The 23,295-nt window shown below is 44.3% G+C and overlaps 8 non-coding genes across 8 annotated transcripts in view; all 8 read right to left on the bottom strand.

The window, feature by feature from the left end:
- Positions 1–1,623: 1,623 nt before the first annotated feature.
- Positions 1,624–1,697, bottom strand: trnat-agu (transfer RNA threonine (anticodon AGU)). Its single transcript has one exon. It is a non-coding gene; the product is annotated as a tRNA-Thr (tRNA).
- A 10,243-nt stretch (positions 1,698–11,940) lies between these two features.
- Positions 11,941–12,012, bottom strand: trnaq-cug (transfer RNA glutamine (anticodon CUG)). Its single transcript has one exon. It is a non-coding gene; the product is annotated as a tRNA-Gln (tRNA).
- A 211-nt stretch (positions 12,013–12,223) lies between these two features.
- Positions 12,224–12,295, bottom strand: trnaq-uug (transfer RNA glutamine (anticodon UUG)). The gene has a single exon. It is a non-coding gene; the product is annotated as a tRNA-Gln (tRNA).
- A 105-nt stretch (positions 12,296–12,400) lies between these two features.
- trnaf-gaa (transfer RNA phenylalanine (anticodon GAA)) lies at positions 12,401–12,473 on the bottom strand. The gene has a single exon. It is a non-coding gene; the product is annotated as a tRNA-Phe (tRNA).
- A 94-nt stretch (positions 12,474–12,567) lies between these two features.
- trnai-aau (transfer RNA isoleucine (anticodon AAU)) lies at positions 12,568–12,641 on the bottom strand. Its single transcript has one exon. It is a non-coding gene; the product is annotated as a tRNA-Ile (tRNA).
- Positions 12,642–12,734: 93 nt separating this feature from the next.
- On the bottom strand, positions 12,735–12,806 carry trnap-agg (transfer RNA proline (anticodon AGG)). Its single transcript has one exon. It is a non-coding gene; the product is annotated as a tRNA-Pro (tRNA).
- Positions 12,807–22,950: 10,144 nt separating this feature from the next.
- Positions 22,951–23,022, bottom strand: trnaq-cug (transfer RNA glutamine (anticodon CUG)). Its single transcript has one exon. It is a non-coding gene; the product is annotated as a tRNA-Gln (tRNA).
- A 210-nt stretch (positions 23,023–23,232) lies between these two features.
- trnaq-uug (transfer RNA glutamine (anticodon UUG)) overlaps positions 23,233–23,295 on the bottom strand; it is a 72-nt gene continuing 9 nt past the window's right edge. Inside the window, exon 1 of the tRNA in view lies at positions 23,233–23,295. This exon is cut by the window's right edge and continues 9 nt beyond it. This is a non-coding gene — a tRNA (tRNA-Gln).

The following is a 23,295-nucleotide window of genomic DNA, read 5'->3' as shown; positions in this document are numbered from 1 at the left end:
ATGATGACAAGATTAAATATTTTGAATACATCATAATGCATAAAAGTTATTTATTTGAGGGGTGAAACTAGAGCTAATTCAACAAGAAAAAGTGGAAAACAAATTAGATTTATGCCACTTTTGCTTGTGGATGGACATTCTTGCATATAAAATAAAGAAATGAACAATATATTCACGCTGTTAAATATTTTCTTATTTCTTGGGCTTCACTTTCTGACTTTCTCTGTGTCTTGGGATTTTTCCATTGTGCAGCTCATGTACCCACCTAGACAAAACAAGAAGTAGCAGTCCTTGGACACACTGACACTCTCACACACAACCAGAAGTTGAAGACACACACACATTTACGCACATACATTTCTTATTTGTTATTATTTTTCTTGAAATGCCATACATGGTAAGTTTGATTCTTAAGTCGTATGATTGGATGCTCAAGCCATCCTGGAGATTGTTGTTTAACCTATGTCTATAAATATGATCCTTCTTCCTGAATAAATCTGAGAATGCTTTGTACCACACTTGATCTGTGTCTGCTTGGTCATTCTCCTGAGGCCTCGCGCTGCTGCTGCCACACATCACAGGGGTTCAGGCACCTGTTTCTTAATTGATCACTGGAATTACAAATATTCTACCTATTACTGAGATTTTGATCTAACAGTTTGGGGGCTCGTCCGCGATATTCCCAAGAAACACGGGACTGGGGGACTGAGAGGTCATCCTACATCACAGGTAAGTTGTTTTTTAATAATTTCCTGTGGTGGTAGGATTGATTGAACTCATCCCATGTTATCCTTGGATGCAGCTCTAAGAGTTAGTCCAGGAAGATTTGTCTGGAAGGGTAGTGTTTAAACGCACAGCTACCTGGCAAATATTTTGGTAATCCCTCCGGTGCGAGGAAGATCCGTGCAGATCCGCTCTGACGGATATCCGTTTAGATCTGCTCTGACGGAAAATAAAGTGTTGATGGGAATATTCCGGTTGATAAATTAATAAAATTGGCTGAATAATTATAATTAAAGAATTATAAAAAGACCCCTTTGGTGTGGTGTGGCAAATTAAAAATCAAATTAGGTGAAGGATGGGTCGAAAGATATCAAGACCAATGCAAGATGAGACACCCCGAAATTGGATGTTTAGAAATAATTGTGGATATTGGACTGAACCCTATTTATCAAATTTAAGTGGGTGGACTCAAGGAAAAGTACAATTGGATCCTTTCCCCAGAGAAGGCTCTTTTAAGCCAGGGGATATGGAAAGTGCAAATTCGATGATGAATGGGGGCTGGGGAGACCCAGAATGGAATTATAAGTACATGAAAGAGTCATACAGTAAATGGAAAGAAATGAAAACATATAGGGATAAAGGTCCAGAGAGGCAAAAATTGCCCCATGCCTCAGCATCCTCTTCAAATATTTGTCAATATAAGGCTCCTACAGTAGAGGAATTGAAACAACCTCTCATTCCATCAAAATTGAATTTGGGTTTTTGTAGCAAAAAATAAATCACATTAGTAGTTAAAAATATAAGAACTTTAAATTAACCCAAATATATATTAATTGTACTACAATTAATGGCAGCTGTGTCTTCAACAAGACCACAAAATAAGCAATTTGGGCAAAAAGCTGGCCCATACGGGGATCGAACCCACAACCTTGGCGTTACTAGCACCACGCTCTAACCAACTGAGCTAACCGGCCTCATCACACCAGGGTTTGCTGCCCAATTTCCCAGAAATAGGCTGATGGCCCGTAACACTAATCAGACTGGCGAGATTAAAAGCTGAAAAGCACGGGCTCGCACCCGAAGTGAGAATCATACCCCTAGACCAATGAGCCGACACCGACACCCAACCTGCTGCTGCCTGGCTGCAAACATGGCTGTTTGCATGGCTCGAGACACAACGAGCATCGCCAAAACACGTTGACACAAAAACAATGCCAAGACAAATTATGATGCTTTGTTTTGCGCAAAAACAAACTGAAGTTGTAATGAAGCTTGCTTGGGAGTACTCACCCTGTAAAGTTCCTCGTGGGTGCAAGCTTTCCTGACCGCACAACTCAACTCTGATAGCGAATTTCAACCTTGTGATAGCCAAGGGGATTATTTGTAATGAAGCCCACTGAAAAACCACAGCAGTGGTCTTCTGAGTGGATTCAAAATATGCCAACGGTGACGGTGGACCTAAGATGAAGAGGGAGACTCTTCCAGTGCTCAGCGAGGACAGCTAAAAAAGCCAGATGTCTTTTAGACTTTAAGCCAGAGCGGGAAACAGAGAGGAGGAGCTGGCTGCACGACCCCAGTGACCCTAGAGGAGGCGTCTTGAGCGTCCACACACATATATTGTGGAGCAAGAACAAGAAGGGCCTTAAAAATGAAAGCACAACCTTTTAATTAAACCTACAACTAAACAGTAGCCAGTGCAAAGTCACCAGCACAGAGGAAATAGGGTCTCTTTTCTTTGTGGCCATTGGAAATCCCGCCGCAGCGCCCGCACACCTGCTAGGGGTCGCTCTTCGCCGGTGTCTTTGAGAGCGATGGACACCTTTGCTCCACCGTCCAGGGGAATTAGCTCAAATGGTAGAGCGCTCGTTGCGCAAAGGAAGGGGCCCAATCTTTACGCCCGCACGCAAGCAAAAAAGACGCAGAAAACCGGAATACGCCGGCAAATTTCCCCTGCAACAATATTCGTACTATATTCCCGTGCATTATGGGTGAGTTTTAGTTACATGTGAAACAAGTCACTGTCCGCGGCCTGGGCTCGAACCCATGATCTGCGCGACAAAGTATCCAAGGACGTACTGTCATCTGTCTAGTACATGTGTATTGTTAGGTATCCAATCAAGTGCTTAAAATTATAAATATTAATCAATATAATATGTAATAGATAACTAAATCTATGACATATAATTATATTGATTGATATTTATTATTTTGTGTATATTATTTTAGCAGCATATTACACGTTTATGGTAAAGAAAATGAATAAAAATGTTTCTTCAAAGATGTGTTTTTTGTCTGGGATATGATTTATCAAATCAAAAGACACTTCAATTATAAAATGTTTTATTAAAATTAATACACACAAATATTGAAATGAGTACACAAACACATTAGATATTTTTAAAATAGTTTTTGAATATATCAATGTTTTTTTATATCAATATTTTTTTTTTTTTACAATATATTGCTTATTTAAGGACTGAGAAAGAAAAAAAATTCTTAAGCTTTGTTTAGTCATGCTGTCTGTAAATAACAGATATTATATTATTCTTATGCTTACATGTGCAATTAAAACAGATAATGTGAAAAAATAATGAATGATTCTCCTTCAAATAATAAAAATATATCTTACAGGTTTTCAAAATAAGAATTTTAATAACTACATGCAAATACACACAATATATACAGACAGGACAATATGAAAGGATGGGCCCATGTAATATATACAAATATGTACAGGACAATATGAAAGGGTGGGCCCATGAAATATATACAAATATGTACAGGACAATATGAAAGGGTGGGCCCATGTAATATATACAAATATGTACAGGACAATATGAATGGGTGGGCCCATGAAATATATACAAATATGTACAGGACAATATGAATGGGTGGGCCCATGAAATATATACAAATATGTACAGGACAATATGAATGGGTGGGCCCATGAAATATATACAAATATGTACAGGACAATATGAATGGGTGGGCCCATGAAATATATACAAATATGTACAGGACAATATGAATGGGTGGGCCCATGAAATATATACAAATATGTACAGGACAATATGAAAGGGTGGGCCCATGTAATATATACAAATATGTACAGGACAATATGAATGGGTGGGCCCATGTAATATATACAAATATGTACAGGACAATATGAATGGGTGGGCCCATGAAATATATACAAATATGTACAGGACAATATGAATGGGTGGGCCCATGAAATATATACAAATATGTACAGGACCAGCAACATTGAACAAAGCATAAAATGGATGTCTATCAAGCTAAAGATTACAAATATTTACAAACACTAAGAAAATGGTAAGTATTTACAATTATTTACAATAGACGCATTATATTATTAATTAGATAGATTGGTCTGTACAACTCTTGTGGTAGATATAATAGATATCAATTATTTACATAGTATAATATACAGTATTTACAGGCAGGGGGTGAGTGTCCACCTCTGCACTATGGCAGTGGGTTTCCTGGCTTCTTGTGCTGGCGCTGTTCTGCCAGCCACTCCTCTAGAGATTTACCACCGGAGGAATGGGGGCAAAAAGTGGCATTCCCATAGCGGCTGTGGCCGAAATCCTTTGTTTTGGGTTGCCCACACTTACTGCACGTATTAAATGGCACACCACGAACATATTTTCTTTTGTAGGTTCCAGTGGCCTCCTGTTTAGCCCTGTGCCGCCTGTTTTTCTGTGTAAAGTGAGACACAGACACAGGGGCAATGGGAGCAGCAACAACTGGACCTGCAGGGGACACAACTGCAGAAGTACCTGCACCAGATCCCATCACAAGCGGGTTCACAATTAAGAACCCTGACAATGGCTCGAGAGCAGGCAGTGTAGGAGGAGCCACTGGTGCAGGAGTGATAGGGCGCACTGCTGTGACACTACCAGGTCGTCTGCCTGGCCGCAGGTGAGGAGCCTGTCCCTCCCTGTTTGGAGGGAGCACAAACTCATGCTGTGGCCCAGATGTTGTGGGAGCCTCCTCTAACCTCTCCTGGGCAGGAGGGAGCTGTGTGGTGGCTACAGGGATGCGGTCCTCTGCAGCCAGGCCTTGTGTAAGAACACTCATCTCCTGGGTGTTCTGCCGCCGTTGAAACCTGCACAGACATAATTTATATTACAGTTATAATATATGACACTAATCCTTTAATACAAGGTTTTACATCTACTGTGCCTACCACTGAATGAGTGTCCTTTGGTTGAGCTCAAAAAGCTGGATTGATGTGTCATCCATCAGCAGTCGACTGCTCAGCACCAGTTCTCTGATGTGATGGTAGTCTGCCAAGATTTTGGTCCATCGAGGAATGCGGACACCAGCCTTCTTACTCGGGGACTTATGGACTTCACACAGCTTGATGCACATGGCCTCGACCAAGCGGCTGGTGTTGGGCCACTGAGCTGGCCCGCCTGGATGGCCGATCAAGCACCTCTTCACGCTCTCCACCCCTGGGGTCACTCTGGTGCCTTTAGGGGCCTTGAAGCGGCCCTGTGTGAGCTTGGCCTGATGTCTGGGCGGATACTGAATCCTGGCCTTGTCTCCAGCAGCAAGAGCACTCCAGAGGCGGATAATCTCTCTCACCTGCTGCTCATCCAAGTAAGGGGCTTAACGGAGGTCCGCCAAATATCCAGCCAAATTCTGAACTTTGTCCCAGCCAGCAACACCATCGGGCCCAAGAACTGGTGCCTACAAAATGTATTCATTAATATATACAAAATGTCATAATTTAGAGCATAAAATATTCTGATTAAGCTATACTAACTTGAGCCTGGTCTGTTGCACTGCTCCCTGTAGATGGTGCAGGGCCAGATGATGCAGCCAGCTGGTCTGGAGCCTGAGGTGGCTGTTGTGACAGCCCTGAGACTGTGACAGGAGGAGGAGGAGGCTGCCCATCTCTGTCACGAGATGTGGATGGCTGAGGTGAGAGGGATGGTGTTGCAGGAGTCTGAAGGGGAGAGGCCTGAGGTGGACTGGTCCAGGGAGAGCTGGAGGAGTCATCCTCTGTCAACACTGGCACTGTGATGTCCTCAGTGTCTTCCTCCACAAAGCCCTCATCCTGGACCTCCTCATCATCAATCTGGTCAACCAGCCTGTCCTCCTCTGCTGGGTTCTCAATCACAGTCAGTGTTCTTCCGGTCTGGCTGTACAGATACTCAATACCCAGCAATTCACCTGAAAAAGAAAATTTTAATGAGCACAGAATTTAAAATACATTTTTGTACTGGTAATAATATTTATTGTTTGAATTTGATTCTTGCCTGTGTAAACCCCGGGAGGGTGATAGCGCTCATCCAAGGGCTTCCCCAGAACCCTGCGGCTGAGCTGGTCCACAGCCTCCCTCAGAGCACTGCCATAGCTCCTCAGAGTGGATTGCCCCTTTACTGCCTCCTCCATTCGGTCTTCATTCCACCGCATCAGGCCTTCCAGGAGGTAGGCCTGAAAGTGGGCATCACTGGCACTGGTTCCTATCATTTCAACAATAAATAATTAATGTACAATTTGTTTGCCAAAGAAAATGGCTTGAGTACTTTTGCGATTTACCAGAGAAGTGTTAACCCACCTGGGATGAAGCGGTTTAAGTGGAGGTGGAACGACTCCAGGGAGGTAGAGCCACGTGCGCACCGATAACAGCAGAGCTCCACACTGCCCTTCTTCAGTGTGCCCGTCTTGATATACAGAGGGAAGCCCTCTGGGTCCTGAATACAGGCAATGTGTCTCTGCTGGTCTTTCCAGATTTGCTGGATGCGCTCATGGTCTAGCAGTGGAACTCCCAGGGTGTCCTTTCCTCCCTCACTGTCAAACTGATCAATGAGCGCCTTGATCAGTCTGGTGGTCTCCTCCACTCCCCTGGTCCTCCTCCGGCAGTGCAACGCCAACTCCCTCCTGCTGATCCGCGCACACAGTGCCTTTTCTGATAGCAGGCCCATCTGTCTCGCCAGTAGCTCACCCTGCTTAGCCAGCCGAAGAGCAGCAACATCCTCAGCATCCCATTCAAAAATGCACCTGGAGAGACGTGCCATAAAGATGCCATAGAGTGGATGAGCCTCCGTGGTGACTCCCGCCGCGAACCGCCGCATGAAGTGCCAGATGTCAAGGCGCACTTGGAGCTCATTCCACTCTGAAAACATGGCCTTGATCTGTGACTGGCCATATGGGCTGCAGCAGTCTCGGTCCACGTACATGATAGCCGGTGGTGCTACTCCAGCCTGCCTGTAGCGCTTCATGAGCCCTGCTGCCATGGGCCACAGTCCGTGACCCTCTGCGGCTGTGAGCACGGACACCAGGACTTGGCCATGCTCATTGCCCACATTTGTACTCCAGGCAGCAGTGTTAGCTGCAGCACCAGCAAGTTTTTTGGTAACCTGTGAGGTAAAATAAATGTAACATAAGCTGTATGCACCTTCACAACAATCATTAAAATAAATAACTCTATCTTACTTTTTTTGTAGAGTCCATCTTGAGGACAGAACCAAAAACAGATGTTATTTTGGCCTTGATCTCATCCAGCCGCATCAGCACATCCCTGGCATACACTGCCAACAGCCACTTGGGCTTAGGGAGGGCAGGTAAGGGTGGTGGCTCTGCGAACACAGGAGGGGGGATGACGGTGGACCTGGTGAAGGGTTCACAGGTAGTCAGGTACTGCAGCACACGCTGTGTCCACGCCTCGCTGTGCTCCTCACTCAGCTTTTTATAAAGCTGAGTCACACTGTTGCCCAGGGTCCTCTCCCTCATCATCCTGAGCACCCGGTAGTCACAGGAGTACCTACAGAGAGTACAATAATGCCACTAAATGTCATGAATTACTCAAAATATTTTAGTATATAAATGTATACATAAGTGAAGCAATAAAATATATTCCAAATATATGTGTATCTTCTACTTTCATTATACAGGGTAGCTCAAGGTTTTGTCTTGTGAAAGTTAAGACCTTTTTCAGACTTATTAATGCCACTTAGAATCAAATTTAATGCCAAGATTGCCGGCAAAAGGCCAATATTCTGTATAAATTGTATAAAATCTGTATTAAAGTCTAGTACAGGTGAAATAACTCCAGTTCTGCATTTCAAATACTTACTAAATAAAAGGGTGACAAGATATTCGTAAAACCTCTATTGATAAAATTTGTTGCTAAGTAAATTCACAAAATTCACATCCAACTCTCAAAAAACACTTCTCTGTTGTTACTTACAAAGTAATGATCTATAATATGTTTTTGGCAAGTATAAGACTAAAAAAAAACAGGACTTAGATGTCCTAATTTGACAATTTATGACCTACATGAACAAAATTTAAAACCTGTTTATACAATTTAATACTTTTAAGACCTTGGGGCTGCCCTGTTATAATTGTGTAATACCTGTATGTCAGCAAAGCAGGGAACTGACAGCGATGCCCCATATCCAGCTGTCCCAGGATGTCTTCAGACCAGGCAGGATACTTCTTTTTGCACCGCTTGCACTCCAGGTACTCTGTGGCGAGGTCATACCACCCATCTATGTCCAGGACCTTGCGCACAGTGCGGTAGAGGCCAGCAGCAGTCAGTTTGTGGTTACTGCAGGCCGACTGGACACAGACAAGTGGAATGGACCACATCTTCAGTGGCATCCAAAGAAAAAGAGGGCGGCAGAAAAAGAGGTCAGGAGAGGCGGGAGGCTGGGCGTGGATGAGCGGTGGCTGGGGAGGATACCACCAGAGCTTCAGCTGTGGGACCAGGTCTGGCTTTCCTGTTTTGGCACTGGCTCTGAACAGAGTCTTCCTGATCCAGTCCTGTTGGAAATGCGGAAGGTGCTCGTTCCAGTGGACAGGGAGCTCAGCTGGCGGCTGGAACACTGGCTCAGGTCTCCACATGGCTGGAGGTGTAGGGGCAGGAGCCTCTGAGGCAAAAGTGGCTGGAGCTTATATAGAAAAAACATACAATTAGTTTTAGTTATTTAAAGATTGTCACTGCTGTCTTAGTAATGAGCTACAACTACAACCCACCCACCCAGCACTGATGGACAGCTACTACAGTTACTACAATTAGTACAAAATGTTTACTGCATGATTAATAGTTAGCCATAATGGTGAAATGAGTTATACTGGTGTTATGAAGCAAGAGGTAAATATCAGCAGCTTTTTCAGCATGATTACCATTAAATCAAATATAGAGAGGAAAGTGAGATGGGATTATATGAGTATAAAGAAAAGCAGCCCCAAGACACATAATCTACTGTGAGCCCCTCTAATAACTACAACATTCAGTCACCACACTTACACCAGGGGAGAGCAAGGGATGTGGGACGTTTAGGAGAGAGGAGAATGAGTGTTAGTCTGCGATTATAACAAAAATAGCAAGTAAACATATTTTACATACACCTTTACATTTCCTTATTGTTTTGAAGAGGTGCACTCAAAGAATGCATGTTGCTCGAGACTTGATATGTGACATTTCTCTGTACAGTAAAATAAAAAAAAAACATTTGGACATAAACACAGAATTTATATTATCACAGATCTGTATTTGAAATATCTGTTTAGTATAACACACCTTTAGGAAGTTGCTCTTCAGCTTGGGAGGCAACAGTTACCATCTCCAGATCATCATTCTCCACAAAGAAGTCACCTGCAGCTGTGTCTGTAAAATAACATTAACATTAAACACACACACAAGCACATATTAACAATACACCTGTACGCAGTGAAGCATGTACTCACCAGAGGAGAAGAGCTGTCTCCGGGCTGCAGGTTTTGATGGTGAGGGAAAACGTGGGACCGCAGCTGATGTTGAGAAAGGTATATTTTAGATTAATTAGCAAAAACTGTTTTCTTTTTTTTCTGTACAGTTCACTCTAGTACTTACGAGGTTTAACTGGAGACATCAGTTTTTTTGCCAACAGTGAACCAGACAGAGGTTTTCCAAGAGCCAACAGGCCCTTCACAGTGGCACTCAGGTGTACCCCAGTCTGTGTGGCAGCAGGTGGAGGCACTGACAGTGAGGCAGTGGTGTCAGGCTCTTTTGGTGCAGCTGAAGCCTGCCTTTTCTGTACATAGGCCTTGAAGATGGCCATGTTGGTGTTGGGCCTGGCTTTTGCCTTCTTCAAGTAGGTGATGAGGGCCCGGGCCTCCTTGCTTTGGTCCTCATACACCTCCTTCATAGACCTCCCCCGGAAGTCTCCAAACTCCACCATTAGACACCCCTGGTCTCCAGTCTCCCGAGCCGCTGCCATCATGCCCTGTTTCTTTTTGTACACCTCAACCTCTTCCCCTATCTCCTTGATCTGGGAGGTGTACCTGAGGAACAGATGTTTGTTTGAAGAGAGCGGGTTGTCCCTCTCCTCCTCCCCAGCAATGCTGACGACCAGGTACACAGCATACCCCAGCGAGTTCTCCAGCAGCCACCGGAACCGCTGGCCCTGGTATTTACCAAACTGGAGCTTGCAGTGAGCCAGCACCAAGAACTGGTCACCAGGATCCCCTCCATTCTCCCTAACAAAGGCAGTGGCCTCGGCCAGCACCTCCTCTTTACACCTGGCTCTCCCAGACACCACGGTCTCACTCCGATTCGCCTCCTCAGTTGGCCCCATAAGGAGACGATCCAGAGAGGATGTTCTACGGAACACTGGGTACGCATACATAATCTGAAATAAAACATAAGTAAATAAAAGTGTGGGTTACATTTAGAGACATTATAGTTTTAAAATAATAATAAGTATCATAATGCATTGGATTTATATATCACTTCTAGAAGATATAGGAGTATTAAGACTTCCACATCACGTTTTAGAGACAGTACTTACCCTCTGGTTATCAGATATCTGAACTTGCACTGAGTGCTAGTACCACTTTATTAACTGTATGCATTGAGTGTTGTATTTATGTTTGAGAGTTGTACCAAGACAAATTCCTATCAACTGTGTTGACATGGCAATACATTTATTGAATTGAATTGAATTGAATTCTCAGCATTCAAAGAACTTAAAATATTGATTCATTCCAAAATACCACAGCTGCCCTGGGGCAGTAAGTAATACTAGAGAGTAAATACTATAAAATATAATATCATTATGTTTAACTGTGTATTGTATCATGTGTATTATGTGTAAATAGAAATCACTGTCTTGACAGCGAACCCGCCCAAAAGCAATTTACCGCCATATTTTAAGCGGGATGTAAATTCACTATTATTTTATTCAAAAAATATTAAATAAAAAGAATTATATACAATCTTTACGTTGCTTTAACACCATATATCATGTGCAGACCATCCCGTAATTTGTAGTCATATCAATAGTGGGGCGAACAACAAATGAAGCGCAATTTAGGCGGGCATTTATGCATAAAATATTATTTTACTGGGCTGTAAAAGATTTTACTTTTATTTAAAATATTAAGATATACTATAAAATATATACGGATACGGATTTTGGTAAGTAAGTTAGTACTGTATTTTTTAATATAAGTTACCTTCAGATGTTCATGTTTATTTCGAGTTGTAACTAGTAAAGCGCCCGCGCCCCCACCCCTTCGGATATACACGATTCACATAAATAACATATTTTGATTTCAGAACGGCGAATTTCGCCGAAAATAATAATTCAATAATAATTAAAACATAGCCTTACCCAAAGCTGTTAGATAACGTTACCTATTGCAATGCAAAGATGACAATAATAACGGTCAAAAGTACGTTAATCAATAGGAGAGAAACGCGATTGGTCAAAACAAAGTAAGCCACGGGAGAGAAACGTGATTGGTCAAAAGTAAGCCACAGCAGAGGAACGTGATTGGTCAAAAGTAAGCCACCTCAGCAGAGAAACGCGATTGGTCAAAAGTAAGCCACAGCAGAGAAACGCGATTGGTCAAAAGTAAGCCACAGCAGAGAAACGTGATTGGTCAAAAGTAAGCCACAGCAGAGAAACGTGATTGGTCAAAAGTAAGCCACAGCAGAGAAACGTGATTGGCTCATGTGGGCTTACTTTGGGCTTACTTTGGCTCAATCGGTAGGAAGCAGTAGGCGCAAGCGAGAGGTAGCGGGATCGATGCCCGCATTCTCCAGGTGGCGCCCTGCCCTTTTACGCTCACTTCCCTGTTGGGACAGTCTGCGCTTTTATGGCACGATGGGGCACTCCCTGGATGAGCTCTTGAGGCTCGCTGCTGCTGAAAAGGTTTTTCGGACGGGGTCCTGCTCACATTCGTGGCAAAAGCAGGTCCCACCGAGATTTGAACTCGGATCGCTGGATTCAGAGTCCAGAGTGCTAACCATTACACCATGGAACCTCGGCCACAACCGCCCCCGGGCACCGAGCCGCAGAGAATGAAGTAAATTCAGCCTAGAAGCGCCATAGCAAAGAGCCAGTGAAGGCTTTGCCGTTTAAGCCCATGTTTCCCCGCTTCGGTTTGAGAATGCCAATCTCGCCGCCTCTTTACAGTTACGTTAGCAGTTGCGCAGCGCCTCTGTTTTTCTCCCCCTGCCGAAAAAGGGACACAAAGGTTCCACCGAGATTTGAACTCGGATCACTGGATTCAAAGTCCAGAGTGCTAACCATTACACCATGGAACCACCGCTCTCCGAGCGATACGTCTGAGAGGCGGGCAGCAGCGTGGCTAGGTGGAGGCGTTTGGTCACTGGACCCTCTCGACCAAAAACACACAGTCGTGGCTTCACTGCCGAAACCCGGGATCGAACCAGGGACCTTTAGATCTTCAGTCTAACGCTCTCCCAACTGAGCTATTTCGGCCAGGTCCGTGTGCGGTCTGGCCGGCGGGGATTTCAGTGAGACCGCAGGTCACTTGCGACAAGCGCAAAGCTGAAGGTCCCAGAGGGCAAAACGCTGGCCCGTACGGGGATCGAACCCGCGACCTTGGCGTTATTAGCACCACGCTCTAACCAACTGAGCTAACCGGCCCCGTCACGCCAGGGCTTGCTGCCCAATTTCCCAGAAATAGGCTGATGGCCCGTAACACTAATCAGACTGGCAAGATTAAAAGCTGAAAAGCACGGGCTCGTCCGGGATTTGAACCCGGGACCTCTCGCACCCTAAGCGAGAATCATACCCCTAGACCAACGAGCCGACACCGACGCCCAGCCTGCTGCTGCCTGGCTGCAAACATGGCTGTTTGCATGGCTCGAGACACAACGAGCATCGTCAAAACACGTTGACACAAAAACAATGCCAAGACAAATTGTGATGCTTTGTTTTGCGCAAAAACAAACTGAAGTTGTAATGAAGCTTGCTTGGGAGTACTCACCCTGTAAAGTTCCTCGTGGGTGCAAGCTTTCCTGACCGCACAACTCACCTCTGATAGCGAATTTCAACCTTGTGATAGCCAAGGGGATTATTTGTAATGAAGCCCATTGAAAAACCACAGCAGTGGTCTTCTGAGTGGATTCAAAATATGCCAACGGTGACGGTGGACCTAAGATGAAGAGGGAGACTCTTCCAGTGCTCAGTGAGGACAGCTAAAAAAGCCAGGTGTCTTTTAGACTTTAAGCCAGAGCGGGAAACAGAGAGGAGGAGCTGGCTGCACGACCCCAGTGACCCTAGAGGTGGCGTCTTGAGCGTCCACACACATATATTGTGGAGCACGAACAAGAAGGGCCTTAAAAATGAAAGCACAACCTTTTAATTTAACCTACAACTAAACAGTAGCCAGTGCAAAGTCACCAGCACAGAGGAAATAGGGTCTCTTTTCTTTGTGGCCATTGGAAATCCCGCCGCAGCGCCCGCACACCTGCTAGAGGTCGCTCCTCGCCGGTGTCTTTGAGAGCGATGGACACCTTTGCTCCACCGTCCAGGGGAATTAGCTCAAATGGTAGAGCGCTCGCTGCGCAAAGGAAGGGGCCCAATCTTTACGCCCGCACGCAAGCGAAAAAGACGCAGAAAACCGGAATACGCCGGCAAATTTCCCCTGCAACAATATTCGTACTATATTCCCGTGCGATATGGGGGAGTTTTAGTTACATGTGAAACAAGTCACTGTCCGCGGCCTGGGCTCGAACCCATGATCTGCGCGACAAAGTATCCAAGGACGTGCTGTCATCTGTCTAGTACATGTGTATTGTTAGGTATCCAATCAAGTGCTTAAAATGATAAATATTAATCAATATAATATGTAATAGATAACTAAATCTATGACATATAATTATATTGATTGATATTTAGTATTTTGTGTATATTATTTTAGCAGCATATTACATGTTTATGGTAAAGAAAATGAATAAAAATGTTTCTTCAAAGATGTGTTTTTTGTCTGGGATATGATTTATCAAATCAAAAGACACTTCAATTGTAAAATATTTTATTAAAATTAATACACACAAATATTGAAATGAGTACACAAACACATTAGATATTTTTAAAATAGTTTTTGAATATATCAATGTTTTTTTTATATCAACATATATATTTTTTTACAATATATTGCTTATTTAAGGACTGAGAAAGCAAAAAAACTTCTTAAGCTTTGTTTAGTCATGCTGTCTGTAAATAACAGATATTATATTATTCTTATGCTTACATGTGCAATTAAAACAGATAATGTGAAAAAAATAATGATTCTCCTTCAAATAATAAACATATATCTTACAGGTTTTCAAAATAAGAATTTTAATAACTACATGCAAACACACACAATATATACAGACAGGACAATATGAAAGGGTGGGCCCATGAAATATATACAAATATGTACAGGACAATATGAAAGGGTGGGCCCATGAAATATATACAAATATGTACAGGACAATATGAAAGGGTGGGCCCATGAAATATATACAAATATGTACAGGACAATATGAAAGGGTGGGCCCATGTAATACAAATATGTACAGGACAATATGAAAGGGTGGGCCCATGAAATATATACAAATATGTACAGGACAATATGAAAGGGTGGGCCCATGTAATACAAATATGTACAGGACAATATGAAAGGGTGGGCCCATGAAATATATACAAATATGTACAGGACAATATGAAAGGGTGGGCCCATGAAATATATACAAATATGTACAGGACAATATGAAAGGGTGGGCCCATGAAATAAATACAAATATGTACAGGACAATATGAAAGGGTGGGCCCATGTAATATATACAAATATGTACATGACAATATGAAAGGGTGGGCCCATGAAATATATACAAATATGTACAGGACAATATGAAAGGGTGGGCCCATGTAATATATACAAATATGTACTGGACAATATGAAAGGGTGGGCCCATGAAATATATACAAATATGTATAGGACCAGCAACATTGAACAAAGCATAAAATGGATGTCTATCAAGCTAAAGATTACAAATATTTACAAACACTAAGAAAATGGTAAGTATTTACAATTATTTACAATAGACGCATTATATTATTAATTAGATAGATTGGTCTGTACAACTCTTGTGGTAGATATAATAGATATAAATTATTTACATAGTATAATATATAGTATTTACAGGCAGGGGGTGAGTGTCCACCTCTGCACTATGGCAGTGGGTTTCCTGGCTTCTTGTGCTGGCGCTGTTCTGCCAGCCACTCCTCTAGAGATTTACCACCGGAGGAATGGGGGCAAAAAGTGGCATTCCCATAGCGGCTGTGGCCAAAATCCTTTGTTTTGGGTTGCCCACACTTACTGCACGTATTAAATGGCACACCACGAACATATTTTCTTTTGTAGGTTCCAGCGGCCTCCTCTTTAGCCCTGCGCCGCCTGTTTCTCTGTGTAAAGCGAGACACAGACACAGGGGCAATGGGAGCAGCAACAACTGGACCTGCAGGGGACACAACTGCAGAAGTACCTGCACCAGATCCCATCACAAGCGGGTTCACAATTAAGAACCCTGACAATGGCTCAAGAGCAGGCAGTGTAGGAGGAGCCGCTGGTGCAGGAGTGATAGGGCGCACTGCTGTGACACTACCAGGTCGTCTGCCTGGCCGCAGGTGAGGAGCCTGTCCCTCCCTGTTTGGAGGGAGCACAAACTCATGCTGTGGCCCAGATGTTGTGGGAGCCTCCTCTAACCTCTCCTGGGCAGGAGGGAGCTGTGTGGTGGCTACAGGGATGCGGTCCTCTGCAGCCAGGCCTTGTGTAAGAACACTCATCTCCTGGGTGTTCTGCCGCCGTTGAAACCTGCACAGACATAATTTATATTACAGTTATAATATATGACACTAATCCTTTAATACAAGGTTTTACATCTACTGTGCCTACCACTGAATGAGTGTCCTTTGGTTAAGCTCAAAAAGCTGGATTGACGTGTCATCCATCAGCGGTCGACTGCTCAGCACCAGTTCTCTGATGTGATGGTAGTCTGCCAAGATTTTGGTCCATCGAGGAATGCGGACACCAGCCTTCTTACTCGGGGACTTATGGACTTCACACAGCTTGATGCACATGGCCTCGACCAAGCGGCTGGTGTTGGGCCACTGAGCTGGCCCGCCTGGATGGCCGATCAAGCACCTCTTCACGCTCTCCACCCCTGGGGTCACTCTGGTGCCTTTAGGGGCCTTGAAGCGGCCCTGTGTGAGCTTGGCCTGATGTCTGGGCTGATACTGAATCCTGGCCTTGTCTCCAGCAGCAAGAGCACTCCAGAGGCAGATAATCTCTCTCACCTGCTGCTCATCCAAGTAAGGGGCTTGACGGAGGTCCACCAAATATCCAGCCAAATTCTGAACTTTGTCCCAGCCAGCAACACCATCGGGCCCAAGAACTGGTGCCTACAAAATGTATTCATTAATATATACAAAATGTCATAATTTAGAGCATAAAATATTCTGATTAAGCTATACTAACTTGAGCCTGGTCTGTTGCACTGCTCCCTGTAGATGGTGCAGGGCCAGATGATGCAGCCAGCTGGTCTGGAGCCTGAGGTGGCTGTTGTGACAGCCCTGAGACTGTGACAGGAGGAGGAGGAGGCTGCCCATCTCTGTCACGAGATGTGGATGGCTGAGGTGAGAGGGATGGTGTTGCAGGAGTCTGAAGGGGAGAGGCCTGAGGTGGACTGGTCCAGGGAGAGCTGGAGGAGTCATCCTCTGTCAACACTGGCACTGTGATGTCCTCAGTGTCTTCCTCCACAAAGCCCTCATCCTGGACCTCCTCATCATCAATCTGGTCAACCAGCCTGTCCTCCTCAGCTGGGTTCTCAATCACAGTCAGTGTTCTTCCGGTCTGGCTGTACAGATACTCAATACCCAGCAATTCACCTGAAAAAGAAAATTTTAATGAGCACAGAATTTAAAATACATTTTTGTACTGGTAATAATATTTATTGTTTGAATTTGATTCTTGCCTGTGTAAACCCCAGGAGGGTGATAGCGCTCATCCAAGGGCTTCCCCAGAACCCTGCGGCTGAGCTGGTCCACAGCCTCCCTCAGAGCACTGCCATAGCTCCTCAGAGTGGATTGCCCCTTTACTGCCTCCTCCATTCGGTCTTCATTCCACCGCATCAGGCCTTCCAGGAGGTAGGCCTGAAAGTGGGCATCGCTGGCACTGGTTCCTATCATTTCAACAATAAATAATTAATGTACAATTTGTTTGCCAAAGAAAATGGCTTGAGTACTTTTGCGATTTACCAGAGAAGTGTTAACCCACCTGGGATGAAGCGGTTTAAGTGGAGGTGGAACGACTCCAGGGAGGTAGAGCCACGTGCGCACCGATAACAGCAGAGCTCCACACTGCCCTTCTTCAGTGTGCCCGTCTTGATATACAGAGGGAAGCCCTCTGGGTCCTGAATACAGGCAATGTGTCTCTGCTGGTCTTTCCAGATTTGCTGGATGCGCTCATGGTCTAGCAGTGGAACTCCCAGGGTGTCCTTTCCTCCCTCACTGTCAAACTGATCAATGAGCGCCTTGATCAGTCTTGTGGTCTCCTCCACTCCCCTGGTCCTCCTCCGGCAGTGCAACGCCAACTCCCTCCTGCTGATCCGCGCACACAGTGCCTTTTCTGATAGCAGGCCCATCTGTCTCGCCAGTAGCTCACCCTGCTTAGCCAGCCGAAGAGCAGCAACATCCTCAGCATCCCATTCAAAAATGCACCTGGAGAGACGTGCCATAAAGATGCCATAGAGTGGATGAGCCTCCGTGGTGACTCCCGCCGCGAACCGCCGCATGAAGTGCCAGATGTCAAGGCGCACTTGGAGCTCATTCCACTCTGAAAACATGGCCTTGATCTGTGACTGGCCATATGGGCTGCAGCAGTCTCGGTCCACGTACATGATAGCCGGTGGTGCTACTCCAGCCTGCCTGTAGCGCTTCATGAGCCCTGCTGCCATGGGCCACAGTCCGTGACCCTCTGCGGCTGTGAGCACGGACACCAGGACTTGGCCATGCTCATTGCCCACATTTGTACTCCAGGCAGCAGTGTTAGCTGCAGCACCAGCAAGTTTTTTGGTAACCTGTGAGGTAAAATAAATGTAACATAAGCTGTATGCACATTCACAACAATCATTAAAATAAATAACTCTATCTTACTTTTTTTGTAGAGTCCATCTTGAGGACAGAACCAAAAACAGATGTTATTTTGGCCTTGATCTCATCCAGCCGCATCAGCACATCCCTGGCATACACTGCCAACAGCCACTTGGGCTTAGGGAGGGCAGGTAAGGGTGGTGGCTCTGCGAACACAGGAGGGGGGATGACGGTGGACCTGGTGAAGGGTTCACAGGCAGTCAGGTACTGCAGCACACGCTGTGTCCACGCCTCGCTGTGCTCCTCACTCAGCTTTTTATAAAGCTGAGTCACACTGTTGCCCAGGGTCCTCTCCCTCATCATCCTGAGCACCCGGTAGTCACAGGAGTACCTACAGAGAGTACAATAATGCCACTAAATGTCATGAATTACTCAAAATATTTTAGTATATAAATGTATACATAAGTGAAGCAATAAAATATATTCCAAATATATGTGTATCTTCTACTTTCATTATACAGGGTAGCTCAAGGTTTTGTCTTGTAAAAGTTAAGACCTTTTTAAGACTTATTAATGCCACTTAGAATCAAATTTAATGCCAAGATTGCCGGCAAAAGGCCAATATTCTGTATAAATTGTATAAAATCTGTATTAAAATCTAGTACAGGTGAAATAACTCCAGTTCTGCATTTCAAATACTTACTAAATAAAAGGGTGACAAGATATTCGTAAAACCTCTATTGATAAAATTTGTTGCTAAGTAAATTCACAAAATTCACATCCAACTCTCAAAAAACAGACTTCTCTGTTGTTACTTACAAAGTAATGATCTATAATATGTTTTTGGCAAGTATAAGACTAAAAAAAAACAGGACTTAGATGTCCTAATTTGACAATTTATGACCTACATGAACAAAATTTAAAACCTGTTTATACAATTTAATACTTTTAAGACCTTGTGGCTGCCCTGTTATAATTGTGTAATACCTGTATGTCAGCAAAGCAGGGAACTGACAGCGATGCCCCATATCCAGCTGTCCCAGGATGTCTTCAGACCAGGCAGGATACTTCTTTTTGCACCGCTTGCACTCCAGGTACTCTGTGGCGAGGTCATACCACCCATCTATGTCCAGGACCTTGCGCACAGTGCGGTAGAGGCCAGCAGCAGTCAGTTTGTGGTTACTGCAGGCCGGCTGGACACAGACAAGTGGAATGGACCACATCTTCAGTGGCATCCAAAGAAAAAGAGGGCGGCAGAAAAAGAGGTCAGGAGAGGCGGGAGGCTGGGCGTGGATGAGCGGTGGCTGGGGAGGATACCACCAGAGCTTCAGCTGTGGGACCAGGTCTGGCTTTCCTGTTTTGGCACTGGCTCTGAACAGAGTCTTCCTGATCCAGTCCTGTTGGAAATGCGGAAGGTGCTCGTTCCAGTGGACAGGGAGCTCAGTTGGCGGCTGGAACACTGGCTCAGGTCTCCACATGGCTGGAGGTGTAGGGGCAGGAGCCTCTGAGGCAAAAGTGGCTGGAGCTTATATAGAAAAAACATACAATTAGTTTTAGTTATTTAAAGATTGTCACTGCTGTCTTAGTAATGAGCTACAACTACAACCCACCCACCCAGCACTGATGGACAGCTACTACAGTTACTACAATTAGTACAAAATGTTTACTGCATGATTAATAGTTAGCCATAATGGTGAAATGAGTTATACTGGTGTTATGAAGCAAGAGGTAAATATCAGCAGCTTTTTCAGCATGATTACCATTAAATCAAATATAGAGAGGAAAGTGAGATGGGATTATATGAGTATAAAGAAAAGCAGCCCCAAGACACATAATCTACTGTGAGCCCCTCTAATAACTACAACATTCAGTCACCACACTTACAACCGGGGGAGAGCAAGGGATGTGGGATGTTTAGGAGAGAGGAGAATGAGTGTTAGTCTGCGATTATAACAAAAATAGCAAGTAAACATATTTTACATACACCTTTACATTTCCTTATTGTTTTGAAGAGGTGCACTCAAAGAATGCATGTTGCTCGAGACTTGATATGTGACATTTCTCTGTACAGTAAAATAAAAAAAAACATTTGGACATAAACACAGAATTTATATTATCACAGATCTGTATTTGAAATATCTGTTTAGTATAACACACCTTTAGGAAGTTGCTCTTCAGCTTGGGAGGCAACAGTTACCATCTCCAGATCATCATCCTCCACAAAGAAGTCACCTGCAGCTGTGTCTGTAAAATAACATTAACATTAAACACACACACAAGCACATATTAACAATACACCTGTACGCAGTGAAGCATGTACTCACCAGAGGAGAAGAGCTGTCTCCGGGCTGCAGGTTTTGATGGTGAGGGAAAACGTGGGACCGCAGCTGATGTTGAGAAAGGTATATTTTAGATTAATTAGCAAAAACTGTTTTCTTTTTTTTCTGTACAGTTCACTCTAGTACTTACGAGGTTTAACTGGAGACATCAGTTTTTTTGCCAACAGTGAACCAGACAGAGGTTTTTCAAGAGCCAACAGGCCCTTCACAGTGGCACTCAGGTGTACCCCAGTCTGTGTGGCAGCAGGTGGAGGCACTGACAGTGAGGCAGTGGTGTCAGGCTCTTTTGGTGCAGCTGAAGCCTGCCTTTTCTGTACATAGGCCTTGAAGATGGCCATGTTGGTGTTGGGCCTGGCTTTTGCCTTCTTCAAGTAGGTGATGAGGGCCCGGGCCTCCTTGCTTTGGTCCTCATACACCTCCTTCATAGACCTCCCCCGGAAGTCTCCAAACTCCACCATTAGACACCCCTGGTCTCCAGTCTCCCGAGCCGCTGCCATCATGCCCTGTTTCTTTTTGTACACCTCAACCTCTTCCCCTATCTCCTTGATCTGGGAGGTGTACCTGAGGAACAGATGTTTGTTTGAAGAGAGCGGGTTGTCCCTCTCCTCCTCCCCAGCAATGCTGACGACCAGGTACACAGCATACCCCAGCGAGTTCTCCAGCAGCCACCGGAACCGCTGGCCCTGGTATTTACCAAACTGGAGCTTGCAGTGAGCCAGCACCAAGAACTGGTCACCAGGATCCCCTCCATTCTCCCTAACAAAAGCAGTGGCCTCGGCCAGCACCTCCTCTTTACACCTGGCTCTCCCAGACACCACGGTCTCACTCCGATTCGCCTCCTCAGTTGGCCCCATAAGGAGACGATCCAGAGAGGATGTTCTACGGAACACTGGGTACGCATACATAATCTGAAATAAAACATAAGTAAATAAAAGTGTGGGTTACATTTAGAGACATTATAGTTTTAAAATAATAATAAGTATCATAATGCATTGGATTTATATATCACTTCTAGAAGATATAGGAGTATTAAGACTTCCACATCACGTTTTAGAGACAGTACTTACCCTCTGGTTATCAGATATCTGAACTTGCACTGAGTGCTAGTACCACTTTATTAACTGTATGCATTGAGTGTTGTATTTATGTTTGAGAGTTGTACCAAGACAAATTCCTATCAACTGTGTTGACATGGCAATACATTTATTGAATTGAATTGAATTGAATTCTCAGCATTCAAAGAACTTAAAATATTGATTCATTCCAAAATACCACAGCTGCCCTGGGGCAGTAAGTAATACTAGAGAGTAAATACTATAAAATATAATATCATTATGTTTAACTGTGTATTGTATCATGTGTATTATGTGTAAATAGAAATCACTGTCTTGACAGCGAACCCGCCCAAAAGCAATTTACCGCCATATTTTAAGCGGGATGTAAATTCACTATTATTTTATTCAAAAAATATTAAATAAAAAGAATTATATACAATCTTTACGTTGCTTTAACACCATATATCATGTGCAGACCATCCCGTAATTTGTAGTCATATCAATAGTGGGGCGAACAACAAATGAAGCGCAATTTAGGCGGGCATTTATGCATAAAATATTATTTTACTGGGCTGTAAAAGATTTTACTTTTATTTAAAATATTAAGATATACTATAAAATATATACGGATACGGATTTTGGTAAGTAAGTTAGTACTGTATTTTTTAATATAAGTTACCTTCAGATGTTCATGTTTATTTCGAGTTGTAACTAGTAAAGCGCCCGCGCCCCCACCCCTTCGGATATACACGATTCACATAAATAACATATTTTGATTTCAGAACGGCGAATTTCGCCGAAAATAATAATTCAATAATAATTAAAACATAGCCTTACCCAAAGCTGTTAGATAACGTTACCTATTGCAATGCAAAGATGACAATAATAACGGTCAAAAGTACGTTAATCAATAGGAGAGAAACGCGATTGGTCAAAACAAAGTAAGCCACGGGAGAGAAACGTGATTGGTCAAAAGTAAGCCACAGCAGAGGAACGTGATTGGTCAAAAGTAAGCCACCTCAGCAGAGAAACGCGATTGGTCAAAAGTAAGCCACAGCAGAGAAACGCGATTGGTCAAAAGTAAGCCACAGCAGAGAAACGTGATTGGTCAAAAGTAAGCCACAGCAGAGAAACGTGATTGGTCAAAAGTAAGCCACAGCAGAGAAACGTGATTGGCTCATGTGGGCTTACTTTGGGCTTACTTTGGCTCAATCGGTAGGAAGCAGTAGGCGCAAGCGAGAGGTAGCGGGATCGATGCCCGCATTCTCCAGGTGGCGCCCTGCCCTTTTACGCTCACTTCCCTGTTGGGACAGTCTGCGCTTTTATGGCACGATGGGGCACTCCCTGGATGAGCTCTTGAGGCTCGCTGCTGCTGAAAAGTTTTTCGGACGGGGTCCTGCTCACATTCGTGGCAAAAGCAGGTCCCACCGAGATTTGAACTCGGATCGCTGGATTCAGAGTCCAGAGTGCTAACCATTACACCATGGAACCTCGGCCACAACCGCCTCCGGGCAGGGGGCCGCAGAGAATGAAGTAAATTCAGCCTAGAAGCGCCATAGCAAAGAGCCAGTGAAGGCTTTGCCGTTTAAGCCCATGTTTCCCCGCTTCGGTTTGAGAATGCCAATCTCGCCGCCTCTTTACAGTTACGTTAGCAGTTGCGCAGCGCCTCTGTTTTTCTCCCCTGCCGAAAAAGGGACACAAAGGTTCCACCGAGATTTGAACTCGGATCACTGGATTCAAAGTCCAGAGTGCTAACCATTACAC

This window comes from Chanodichthys erythropterus, chromosome 8 (assembly GCF_024489055.1).
Source record: "Chanodichthys erythropterus isolate Z2021 chromosome 8, ASM2448905v1, whole genome shotgun sequence".
NCBI classification, from domain to species: domain Eukaryota; kingdom Metazoa; phylum Chordata; class Actinopteri; order Cypriniformes; family Xenocyprididae; genus Chanodichthys; species Chanodichthys erythropterus.
The sequence above is the reverse complement of the archived record's forward strand: the minus strand, read 5'-3'. Positions and strand labels throughout refer to the sequence as shown.